We start from the raw sequence: 8,461 nt of genomic DNA, 5'->3' as shown, positions 1-8,461 counted from the left end.
GTCATGTCAAGTTCTATAAGACAGGCTTAAGGAGAGTTTTCGGCTGTTAATTGTTTAATCAATGCTTGTTTGCAAATTTCAGAGAGATGTTTGAATTTAAAATTCATCAAGCTTGACAGGTTCAACATTGACATTGCTGACATGGCAGAACTAAATTGAATGAATCCTGCATTTTGTGGGGCAAACTGACCTTTTCTGAGACTGAAAAGTATAGAAATAAGTATAAAGTCAGTATTAAACAATAGGTGTAGCAGCAACCTGAGTGAATTATGGTTTATGATTACTTTGATTAAATTGCCTGCTTGTTCATGTGTATTTTGTTATTCCTAATTATGTTTTAATTAATCATTAAAGCACTAAAGGAAAATGGATGCAAGTGTTCACCCTTAAGTACATACAAATCACTATTTATTGTCATGTATGTAAGCACACTAAAAAGTCAAATTTATAGCCAGCTCTTAAATAGGAAGTCCTTGTTTGTGTTACTGTAATCTGTATACTTCCAAGCTGTTATTTTTTATGAAGGTAGAAAACAGTTGTTTAGAAGTGAATAGCTCAGAATGTGGTTGTGAAATGCTTGATTTAAAAGAAGGTAAAGGTGTATTTACAAAAAGACAAAATGTTTACCATAAACTCAATCAATATAAATACTTCCATCAAATGTTCACTATTATTAGAAGATGTATAAAACAAGAATAAAAATATATACAAATATAGGCATAAGTCATTAGCAACTATTCCACTCTGAAATGCTCTGCAATGTTACTACCTCACTCTCTGCTCAGTCAAAAGACAGAAACACGATTCCTACAGTTAGGAAGTGAATTTTATACTGTCAAGTCCTGCTTCATGCCCCTCTCTCTCTATTCGCAATTGATGCAGACACGTTCCAATTGTGTGCTACACCACACCTCTGCAAGGCCTCTGATAAATTATACACCATTGAAGTGCTCCACTTGGACATGCTGATGCTTCCTCCTAACTCAATGGTAAGTTACACTTTCATCTTAACTCAGTTTACCTTTCACTGAAGCAATGCATGCCTCATACTAAACAAACGGTCCACGCTTCTTGTTTAACACTAGAATTACCAGAGCCTACGAAAAAACTCGTATATCCGGCCCACCTTAAATCGCTTCTTAAAACCTTTCTCACCTCTCCGCCAGCGTCTTTTGTCATCTAAATGTACTGATAAAGACAAGCTGCCAGCAGCCGGCTATTCCATCCCCCCAACGACTTAGAACGTAAACAGCCTTTTCCCAGCTCTTGCCTTGATTGAATATCTAGGAGTGAAGTGGAGTTTTAGAGTAGAAATAATAAGATTGTTATTTAGAACACACGCATTTCATATGTGTTGCATTTCTACAGTAATCTGTGTAAACACATTGTTAAAACAGAAACGTGTTATATATTCTAGTAGCAAATGACAAAATGTAGGCATAAACTATATAATGTATAAAGCCTGAAGTCCAAATATCAAAGAAACACTTTCACAAAAGGTACAAAAAAAAGCCACCGCCAAAAAAACCCGCCTTAGTGTGAGACATTGATATGAATCAACTATCACTGCTTCCGTGGCGCAACAGTATCAGTCGCTGACTGGGAATCACAAGGTCATGACTTCGATCCTGCACAACTCCCTTTTGAAAAGTGTTCTTATTTTCACTATTTTAGAATAAAAAGATACATTTGATTTCAGTCTGTAACAGCTGGTGTAATTTATGATATTTGTAAAGGTTAGCTTTAGTTTTTTAAAATTCACTTTTCATTGTCTCAGTCGCGTTCAGGATCCATCCCTACCGCCCCCCACCTGACACTGCTGTTTTTACATAAAGACGCCCTATAGTTCTGCAGTGTATCACGATACATACGACCGCGTGTTTTTTTCCCCCAGTATTGCCAGTCCCCACGTGTTGCCGTATGCTGTTTCTTTTGTACTCCAGGACATGCAGAGGAAAGCATAGTAAAGAGCAGAAACTTCAGCGCTATATGTTGATGTAAAAGTATAACAAAACAAGTGCACTTTTATTCAAGACTATAACCGAAGAAAAAAGAAAGCAAGTTACAGTAGGTGGAATGCTAAGAACTGCTGATTTCCATTCTGTGCTATATAACTGTTAACATTTGAATCTGATGATTGCATATAGCGCTGTCTGATTTAGTGTGCGCAAGAACATGCAGGTGGCCAGTTGCTGAGTGCTACAACGCACATTTTAAAAAAAGAAAGAGACAAATATATGTGACGTTTTGAAGAAATCATTTTATGACGCGAATAGTACCAATCAGAAAACATCGTTGAAGTAATGCAATATTATTTGAAAACGAACAGCGTCAGGTTGGGTGTGAAGTTATACTGGCGCTGTTTGAGTCAGATCAGAAGCTGAATAAGCTGAACAAGCTCATGTTCTGACTCTACTCAGCCATCTGCCAATAGCGTCCCTTGTATGAAATCAACTGGGCAAACCAACTGAGGAAGCATGTACCAGAAATTAAAAGACCCATTGTCCGCAGAAACCCACGAAGCAGCGAAAAATCCGCCATATATATTTAAATATGCTTACATATAAAATCCGCGATGGAGTGAAGCCGCGAAAGGCGAAGCGCGATATAGCGAGGGATTACTGTATATGCTTAGCTGCTGGCATCTCACTGTGCAGTCCTGTGGCAGAATTAAAATGTTTGTGGAAGAGCATGCTCACACATCAAATGCTTAAAGTGTGGGGGCTGGCAAAGTCCCATGTTTTTCAAATCTTGAATGATGAGTGCTAAGGGTTAAATTGTTTTTCTTACCATGCAGCAGTTTTGACTTATGTTTTACTGGGGCCCATATGTATATTAGCTCACAACTTCTTTTAACCCATGATGGCTTTTTTTCTATCTAATGCCTAAGCTTATACACTGATCTATTGAATAATGCAGCAACAACGTTAATACTCAGCTTCTTTCTGTGGTTTGTACTAGAAAAGCTGTCTATTAAACTTTTTTCAATATTAGGCTTCCTGTTGGTTTTTAAGATTATATTGTTCTTACAAAGAAATGACACTTGATAAGAGATAAGTGATGACGTATGTGTAAACTTATAAAATCAGACTGCTCAATGCAGTGTGCACACACACATCTTAGGAGCTACAGTAGGGCCCTAGCAGGGTATAGGGGATTTGTGTGTGTCTAGTAATAAACCCTTGTTTCAGACTGATCAATGCTTAAAGTGTTTGATTTATTTTTCACATAGATAATAATTATAAATGCTTCTATAGTTTGGTAGCAGTGGTGGAATTCAAGACTGCTAGTCTCAGACCTGGGGGGTATTTTTCGTACGTCGCTTAAATCATCCGAGATCAGGTGCCTCATCTTGGATAAGTTAATGCCAGTGACACTCATCCGAGATAGGTCGGTTTTTGAAATGCAGCCGTGTGGTAGATTAGTGTAGCTGGATCCAATCATCTGAGATGATTGCGTGTGCCCGCACTGATTGAAAAGCCCATATATATTGAGTCTAGAAAACATGATCAGCAAGTCTATGATAGGCTGCTACAAAATGACGAAAGAACGAGCGCATTATTTCACACAAGCAGAGCAGGACCTGTTACTCGAAGGATATGAAGAATTTCAAGAGTTAATATGTACAAGGGGTAACACTGCAAAAGCAGCTCAGACTAGAAATGATGGCTGGCAAAAAGTGGCCGACAAATTAAACGTGTAAGTAGTGTGCATTGTATTTACTGAATGCAGTGTTTCATTTCCTATGTGTCACATTAATTAGTATTTAATATGTCATAATTCCAGATCAAACGTGAGCACAAGGAGAACATGGGAACAGGTCAAAGTGAAGTACAAGAATATACTTCAAACTGGTAAATATTGGTATATAACTATTTAAAGAATTGTTGACATAAAGAATCATATTATATAATAGAAAAACCATTAATTTGAAAGCTAATAAGAAGAAGGCAGACAAGCAAAAAACAGGTGGAGGTCCACACTGTACAGACCTAACCCCTGCAGAAGAGTTGGCTCTCCAGAAAAATGCCCATTGCCCGGTTTCTGAGGGCATTCCAGGGGGAAGCTCCTCCTCAGTACCAGTGGCAGGATGCAGTGGTCACTTCAATTCAGGTAAAGGATGTTCATTGCATATATTTTGTCCTCAATGTGTGCCATAGGTATGTCCCATTTAGCCCCCTTTTTTTTTTTTTTTTTTTTTTTTTTTTTTTTTTTTTTGTTGGGTCAGTTGCAGGGAATGTCATATCCCTTGAACCTGTGTCTGACCACCGAGCTATTGACGAATGTCAAATATTTGATGAAGACACTGTCTGATTATTCATCAGGAGGAGAGGTAAATGTTCCAAATGTTTGAACAAACTCCACTCTGATCAGTCCCATGTGCTAATCGTGATATAACTGTGTTGCAGGAGCCTGTAGCCAGCACACATGTACCATTTGGAACATCCACATCAAAAAAAGGAGATGGGGAGGTTGGTTGAGCCATTTGTTGTACGAAATGATTCAAAATGATATACTGTGTATACAATATAGAGGAAAAAAGGCATTTGTAAATGTGTATTTATTTGCAGAAAAATGTGAGGGCTCTGTACAAGAGATATCTTCAGCAGAAAGTCACGTACAGGAAACTCAAAATGAGGAAAATACAGCAGGACATGGAACTTCATGAACTGAAGAGAACCAAAATGAAGTTGCAGATTAAAATACTACAAAAACAATTGGTAACAAAATTCTCTTCTCTTTCCCATGATGTGTATGTGTGAGTGTATCCTTAACTTACGTTCTCCTCCTTACAGGCTGAAGGTCCGTAATATATAATAAATCAGTTTTGTGTGAAACCAATGATGTCTTTTTTCATTGAAAATGTTGAGCCACAATCCTGTCTCTGGCAGCTCTGCCACTGCTTTGCTCAAGGTGCACTGGGTCAAGGTCATCATCAGGCTGCAGCAAAACCTTAGGGACTCTCTCTTTTCTGATGGTCGCTATGTTGTGTAAGACAGAGCATGCAACAATTATGTCACATGCTCTGTCAGGTGCAACCCTCAGCCTATTTAGACATTGAAATCTCTCCTTCAGAAGGCCAAAGGTCATTTTAATTCGTGCCCTTGTCCTAGACAGAGCTGCATTATATCGAGTTTGTGGCCCTGGGTTGGGGTCAGGAAACGGGTCATTAGAAAATTCCTACAGGCATATCCCCTGTCCCCAAGCAGGATTCCATCATGATGACCTGTGGAATATGTAAAAATTGTGAATACAATACACACATCACCATGATTAATAATTAGATTATTACCTTGTTCAAATGTCCGATACAGGTGTGACTCCTTAAAAATTCTTGAGTCGTGAACAGACCCTGGCCATTTAGCCTCCACATTTGATACAAGGTAGGATGCATCACAGATCATCTGAGAATTGATAGCATGTAGGTCAAACAATTTTACTGTCAACATACCTATTGGCTATTTTCAACTCTTTCAATAAGTGACATTACCTGCACGTTAATACTGTGGAAGCCTTTTCTGTTCACGTAATCTGGCTCATTTGGACCTGATGGGGCCTTTATTCGGATCTGCGTACAATCCAGTGCCCCATCGCCTACAGTATATAAAAAAGTGCCGCTTGCAAGAAACCTCAAAGCAATGCATACTGTCTGTGTGGTTGTGAGAGCCCGACTTCACCGAGTTTGACTTCGAATATACGGAGCTAATAAATCTTTGAGGTACAATATTCCCCCTCGGCTAAAGCGGTATCTTTTGTACAGAATTTCCTCCGGGAGCAATAAAGGATCTTGCCGATCGTGCAAAACCCTCTCTATATGAAATTCTCTTTGTATAATTTGCGCACCAATATCAATTGGTCACTCATTCATGAACGGCGAAGCCATGACTGGATGACTTCCACGCACCGTCACTGATCACGTGTGTAAACTAATCCTTGTTTACGTAGAACAAACCTGCTCCGAGAAGGTTTGCAGATTAGGATGTGTTGCTATGACAACACTTCCAGCAAGAGTTTCGAAAAACCGACAGATCTAGGATCAGGCCAAATCGTCAACAATTACATCCGGCTAAACGACTAATCCATGTACGAAAAATACCCCCCAGGTCCCAGGTTGAATGTGGGAAGGAAATTAAGAACACGGGTGTATAGAGATAAGGTCTGGGAAAGATGTTTTGGTAAAAATTCCCTCTTTCCCTTCATATTGATGCTAACAGCCTTGGATAGTGCAGTTGACTGCCAGTCCTTGAATCTGGTAGTAAGTAAGTAAATAAATATTGAAAAGTGAATGATTGGAATGATATTAATAAGTATATGAAAAAAATGGAATAAAGGCATGGAAAAGGACCATGAGCAAGGTATACAGTGGCCACTGGACTGCAGTTTTAACTGGTAGAAATGGTGTGATTTACAGGAATGTCTTGACGAAGACAATAAGGTTAAGGTTATTGACAGGGAAACAGAAAATATGGAACCTGACTCCAGAATAAAGGTATTGTGATAATAAGGTTAACAGATGTCATGAAGCTTCAACTGCAGTAATTAGACATTAAACAAGAAGGTAATTTAAAGAAGAGAAATTTCATTAGTTACTTGATATGTCTAATAATGATCTCAGGATTTTGTACATGGCAGTGAAGAATATAGTGCACAGAATAAAAAAAATGATTAGTGAAATGTGAAATCATTTTTCCTCCTTCTGCGCACCATCAGTGCCATTACTGAACCCTAACCTGTCCACAATGAGTCACAAGGCTGGTCCAGCAGCAAGTCCAGTCATGTACTGTACATAGACATTGGGGCAGGAGGGACTGTAGCAGCCAGAGCAATGTAAAAGTAATAGAAAACCAAATTAGCTCTAAGTGACAATTTGGCAGACTCAGAAGTAAGCAGTAGAGTCTAGGAAAAAGTAAAAGCAAAACACAGCAACAAAAAGCTAATATATCGGGTACCCAAAGATTTGCTGATAGCACTTAATATTCGCAGTTGATTGCAATTAGAACACAGTCCAAATTTATTTGATAATTCTGGTCAGATGCTAATCAATATACAGTACAGTAATCCCTCCTCGATCGTGGGGGTTGCATTCCAGAACCCCCCGCGAAAGGTGAAAATCCGCGAAGTAGAAACCATATATTTATATGGTTATTTTTATATTGTCATGCTTGGGTCACAGATTTGCACAGAAACACAGGAGGTTGTAGAGCGACAGGAACTTTATTCAAACACTGCAAACAAACATTTGTCTCTTTTTCAAAAGTTTAAACTGTGCTCCATGACAAGACAGAGATGACAGTTCCGTCTCACAATTAAAAGAATGCAAACATATCTTCCTTTTCAAAGGAGTGCGCGTCAGGAGCAGAGAATATAAGAGAGACAGAGAAAAGCAAACAAATCAATAGGGCTGTTTGGCTTTTAAGTATGCGAAGCACCGCCGCACAAAGCAGTTGCAAGGAAGGCAGCAGCTCACACCCCCTCCGTCAGGAGCAGAGAATGTCAGAGAAAGAGAGAGAGACAGATAAAAACAAACAATCAAAAATCAATACGTGCCCTTCGAGCTTTTAAGTATGCGAAGCACCATACAGCATGTCGCTTCACGAAGCAGCTGCACAGAAGGTAGCAACGTGAAGGTAATCTTTCAGCATTTTTAGATGAGCGTCCATATCGTCTAGGTGTGTGAACAGCCCCCCTGCTCACACCCCCTCCGTCAGGAGCAGAGAATGTCAGAGCAAGAGAGAGAGAGAGAGAAAAGTAAAAATCAATATGTGCTGTTTGATCTTTTAAGTATGCGAAGTACCGTACAGGAAGCATATCACTTGATAAAGCAGCCATATGTAAGCCCAGCAAAGAAGAGAGCAATGTGAAGGTAATCTTTCAGCGTTTTTTGAGGAGCGGCCGTATCCTCTAGGGGTGCGAAGAGCCCCCGTGCTCACACTATATTTGAGGAGTTTTATTTAATAGGTAATATGCGCTCTGGTTGGGTAGCTTCTCAGCCATCTGCCAATAGCATCCCTTGTATGAAATCAACTGGGCAAACCAACTGAGGAAGCATGTACCAGAAATTAAAAGACCCATTGTCCGCAGAAATCCACGAACCAGCAAAAAATCCGCGATATATATTTAAATATGCTTACATATAAAATCCACGATAGAGTGAAGCCGCGAAAGTCGAAGCGTGATATAGCGAGGGATTACTGTAGATAGTGTGGATACATGTCAATCAGAGGTTGATATATCTAATGTATCTGCGTACCTTATGCACGTGCTCCCAGCTGGTATTGATAAAAATGGGAAATCAATTTTTGTACAGGTTTATCGTCCATGAACACTTGAAGATTTGGTTGAAATTATGCACACTGATCTGTCTATTAAAGAGAATCCTCAGGTGTTTATTAAGTAGTTGGCTAAAACCACACGCATCTATTCATCTTCGTATGTAAATGTTGATCAACTTACAATTGCC

The 8,461-nt window shown here is 39.3% G+C and overlaps 1 long non-coding RNA gene and 1 pseudogene across 1 annotated transcript; one reads left to right on the top strand and one right to left on the bottom strand.

Annotated features, from left to right (window-relative positions):
• Nucleotides 1-3,566: 3,566 nt before the first annotated feature.
• On the top strand, nt 3,567-4,107 carry LOC127529039 (uncharacterized). The gene is made up of 3 exons (XR_007935695.1): nt 3,567-3,699; nt 3,787-3,854; nt 3,937-4,107. It is a non-coding gene; the product is annotated as an uncharacterized LOC127529039 (long non-coding RNA).
• Nucleotides 4,108-4,854: 747 nt separating this feature from the next.
• Nucleotides 4,855-5,884, bottom strand: LOC127529014 (putative nuclease HARBI1; annotated as a pseudogene).
• Nucleotides 5,885-8,461: the final 2,577 nt, after the last annotated feature.

Source organism: Erpetoichthys calabaricus, chromosome 8 (genome assembly GCF_900747795.2).
Source record: "Erpetoichthys calabaricus chromosome 8, fErpCal1.3, whole genome shotgun sequence".
Lineage (NCBI taxonomy): Eukaryota > Metazoa > Chordata > Cladistia > Polypteriformes > Polypteridae > Erpetoichthys > Erpetoichthys calabaricus.
The sequence above is the reverse complement of the archived record's forward strand: the minus strand, read 5'-3'. Positions and strand labels throughout refer to the sequence as shown.